A 4767-nucleotide genomic window follows, 5' to 3' on the forward strand; every position below is an offset into this window, starting at 1 on the left:
GTCGTTTTTATTTTTGTTAATTCAGGTTCTCAGAGCTAAAGCCAAAAAAATGGAAAACCAATGTAACGAGAAATTAATATAAATAGACCACTAGAATCAGAGTACAAGGCGTTGCGTCAGGGTGTCTTTTTACAGGACAGGACCGCTAACCGGCTGAAGTGGACCGGATCAGTATTCAAATATAATAAGCTTAATGTGCGAAACGCAGCCACACAGAAATTGACTACCTCCGCAAGCATCATAATTGCCAGTTTTACAACAAGCTCAACCTAAGTCCGTTAGCCGCATAAGGTGCCAACTATGGGAACTTCAAATGCGCTTTTCGATTAATCTGTCGATATCCCAGGTGTTAGAGGCATGATATTGATTTAGAACAACGTACTGAGGCGTATTTATAGGGCGATCGCCGAAAGTCAATATAACTTCCTTAGGTTGTAGAACTTGTCAGATCAATATCAATCAAAGGCGTAAACCTTGTAAATTAATATGACGTTGTCATGGAAAATGATGCCGCTACCTTGACGCCCTCTACGCCCGGTTATCATTGCCAACTACAGGCGTCCAAACAAATTTCGTTATTCAACTCTTATCTAGCCGAGAGGTTATAATTCAAACCACACTATTGTCACGATCTTCAAGTCTCAAAGATTCACGTTTCGTGCTGTTTGGCACACTAACTCGTGTTTGCCTCAAGTTCATTGTCAAAGGGGACACTTTTTTTTTGCATTCCGTGAGGCGGAGGGAGAATAGAGGAAAATAAGAAAGAGGTAAGAAAAATGGAACAGAAATTTCAAAGTGAGCACGAAGTCTGTCCGACTGGTCAATTGCAAATATGTGAGGGCGAAAATAAAATGATTGTTACTTTTATAGGATTTCGCGTCGCCTCGCGGGCGACACATTAACGAACAATGTCATAAAAATATTAACTGATTGTTTGGATTTTAATGTTTAATATTTGCTGGCAAGACTAGAATGTCAAAGGCTAATTAAATAAACCTACTTAGGGACACCACGAAAAAGAGCACTTGCTTACAGTGTTCGCAATGTCGTAAAATATATCCGCCATATTTGACAGACAATTACCCAAGCCTAAAAATAGGACCACAGTGCGGCAGTAGTTCTCTTCAATTCACATCCATGAAACTGATGTATCAATCATCGGTTGCCGTTTGAATTTGGCAAAGGCAAAAGTCCATAAAAAATGGGAAACGAAGTAAAACGCCAATGGTGAGCAAATTTTTCGAAATTCTCGCCTCGATGAAACGCGAATCCTTGAAGGCCGAACGACCGCTACGTCGATTACGGTTAGAAGGGCAATTCAGAAGCACCACATGCTCCTGCTTGCTGACATCAGGGATCGTCAGAAAATGAAATCACCGTGTAAAATTCCACGTCCACGCAAAATAGGAGTCATTGGACGCGAAGCGGAACGTCATTGCGTCGGCACACGCGCTTGGTAAAGGCCAACATCGCCAACGACGTCGACTGCTTCCAAGTGATCTTGAACTCTTGGTTACAGCCACGCACAACATACACCAACACCAACGCAACCCCTATTTGGTAGTCGATGATAGCCATTTTACATAACTCCCAGCGACACCGGGAACGCGTCTCCAACATTGGTGGAATAGGACTTTAAAATGTGCGGTTTGGTTAGGGACGAGTTCGCTGGGTTACTTCTTCTTTACGCTATCTTATTTCAACATGAGCAATTGGAAATGACTCTCAAATAGCAAAATAGTAATAATGCTCACAGTAACGATTCATGGTCGATTCGGAAACAATGAGCATTTTCGCACACACGCCCAAACGACCGACGCAACCACGTATGCGAGCGGTCCTGAGGACAACGTGATGGCGGATGGAGGATGGGAGTTTTTATTTTTATGTCTAGCTATTAGGTGATATTAAGCGAACCCAGACTCAGACATGGTGTGGCGACGACAGGAGCCAGGAGCTACTACTACCGTTGGCCCATTACGGGGCTAAAAAATCTTGGCACCATCTCCCTCATTCTTTATTTCTCTTTTTGCTCTCTCTCTCTCTTTCTTTCTCTCTCTCGTAGTATCTTCTTCATGATCGCCACCTCTCTCGGCTAGTCTCGTAACGCTGTTTATTGAATTTTTCCAACGTTTACCCTTGTTTTATTTCGGAAAATTAATTAGGAAAGACTGCATTAGCAGCGTTCCGCTTAACACATCCGTTTTCGCTAAATTTCAACACCTTCCCCCAGCATTCGCTATATGTTGTTATTTTTTACGCATTTCAGACGCCATTATCCATTTTATTTTCACCAACACATTATAATGCAAACCCATAGATGAGAATTATTTGGCGAGGCACGCCAAGAAAGAATCTTGTCTCTTCTCCTATCAACTATTCTATTGAAGAACTCTTTCTATAATAAACTCTCAGCATAAAAGAATAAAATTTAAAAGAAGATAATGAGGGAACTATAAAAACACAATATAATAAAGAGAAAACAAAACATCAGAGAAAGGACTGCGAAAACGGTACACAACCTTTTTAGCAGAATTTTATTATAATCTATTTTTGGGGATCGATCGTGAAGAACGATCGATGAGTTTCGTTTCTCACGGCTAGCTTTTTTGTCTCCCATATTCGTTTTGAGTTGAATTCGTCCTTACATATACACAGGTCACTGTTGATGTGCATATGTATGCTAATGCTATTGAGTAGCCGAATTTCTCTAGGGGCATTTTCAACGCTATTTACACCGCTGCATCTCTTTGCCGAATAAGGATCATTTATCTTCGTTGAAACCATTGACATTGCACAATTCCACACTGACCATGTAAATTCGGCAAACGAAACTCGTAGGTCTCTCTGGCACCGCACATAATCAAATGTTGAAGTAACTTATAATATTATTTTTTTTATATTTGTTTCGCAATACAAAACGCATAAGCAATCATTTTCCAGAGACCATCCAGAGACAGAATCCAGAGACTAAAACAACTCACACTTCTTTCTTTTGATAATGGCCAAAAACTAACATAACAAAATATAAGAAGTCAAAGCGAAGCGAACTGAAGTGAACTGTCAGTCAGTAGCAGAGCAATACATCTTTATAAACAATAAAACCTCTAGCTACGCATATGGTGAACTGTTTCCCGTTTTCTGGTTCCAGAAAGTGCAACCCACGCTAATTTATCAAACAGTGTGAAAATAAGGAATCAGTTGTCATAAATTAAATAACTGAGTATTAATCAACGGCTAGCTTGAACACCGTCACGCCGGATTATGACTGATGGTTCATGCTCTTGTTAAGTACTTTTTAATAACTACAATCGCTTGCTGCCATATAGGTGGAACTTCTTGACGTAGTTTGACACCTTTGGTATGTCCATCAGTTCGCACAGGCCGTACAATTAACGTGCCCTGCATTTGGCAAAGACGTGACGCTTAAAGTCGAGTCATTTTCCAACGCATGACGGAGATTATTGGTTTTACTGTTGTGTGTTTTTTTCTAGCACTTTTCTCGCTTCACAGCGAGACCAAAGCCGTTCCAAAGTTTGTGGGAAAACTTGAAGTAAAATATCTTTACGTCAATCGTCGGAACGTCACCCGGTTGCCGGTTACCGGAAAGCGAACAAACGCCTAGCGTATGTGGACAACGGTCACTTCAACACGGACCCGCGGTAGTGCTATGGAAGCATCAAAAGTTGTCGAAGACAAACATCGATCGAAGTTTACAACACACAAACTTGGTTTAAAATTGATGGGTCAATGCCATTCGTTAGTACCTTACAAAACGAAACAGTGTCCATGTGTATGTTGCTTGATCTTGGTCGATTAAAAACACCATGCGTCTCCATGGTGACCGAGGAACGCATCATCAGGGCGATGACTGTTGAAAAAAAAACTAACTGCAGTTACAAACCACATTAAGAATTTTCAGTTGTCGATGTTTATTTCAGCTTGAGATGGATTGATCAATCATGCCTTTAAGCAAAGAAAAATAAAGAAATTTTTGGACCATTGATGGGCTCCTTTTGCTGCTAAAATAACTCATCATTTGCTCCCCATTCGCTGTCGACAATCGTTCTGTTAGAACGACAATGGTTGGTCTATTGTTGAGAGCAACAGTTTGTCGTGACACTTTTCTTTACCATTTTCCATTGGATTGGGCGCGTTTGGATTGGCGCCAAAATGTGTGGAAAATGAGAGCCAGGTTGCGGAGTGAATTCACGGGAGAATGGGAAAGTTATCCGTTGTTCGAGCACGGATTGGCTGCGACCTGGTAGCAGCTTTTATGTTTAGTTTTAGTTTGATGAGAAAAAAATTATAAGAACCACTGATAAATCATAAAATACAAAATCTAAGTTGCTTAAAAATAAAGTTATTTTTATACATATAGTTATTTTTATAGTTTAAATATTTTCCTAAGCATTTAATTTTAATTAAAGAATTCGTTAGTGGGTTGCATGAAAAAATCACGCTTCACAAATATCGCGCACAAAAATCCCGGTATCGAATCAGATGTTATCGAAGGACTTTCTTTAACACGGCATTCTTCATGCACGACATCTCTTAGTCCCTTTCTAGCCGGTCACACTACTAACGCACGAGTGCACCTGTTCTCCCTGAGCCAATGTTTCCATCACTTAGAGGTGTGCGTGCGCTCAAAGATTTCTGCGCGTTGGTAGAGGTGCGCCGCTCTTGCGCTGAATCAACCACCGGCGCACCGGGACAAGAATCAGAAATTTATAAAAGGACTCGCGCGGCGCGAATTCGTTGCCGATT

This window comes from Anopheles bellator, chromosome 1 (genome assembly GCF_943735745.2).
Source record: "Anopheles bellator chromosome 1, idAnoBellAS_SP24_06.2, whole genome shotgun sequence".
In the NCBI taxonomy this organism is placed as follows: Eukaryota; Metazoa; Arthropoda; class Insecta; order Diptera; family Culicidae; genus Anopheles; species Anopheles bellator.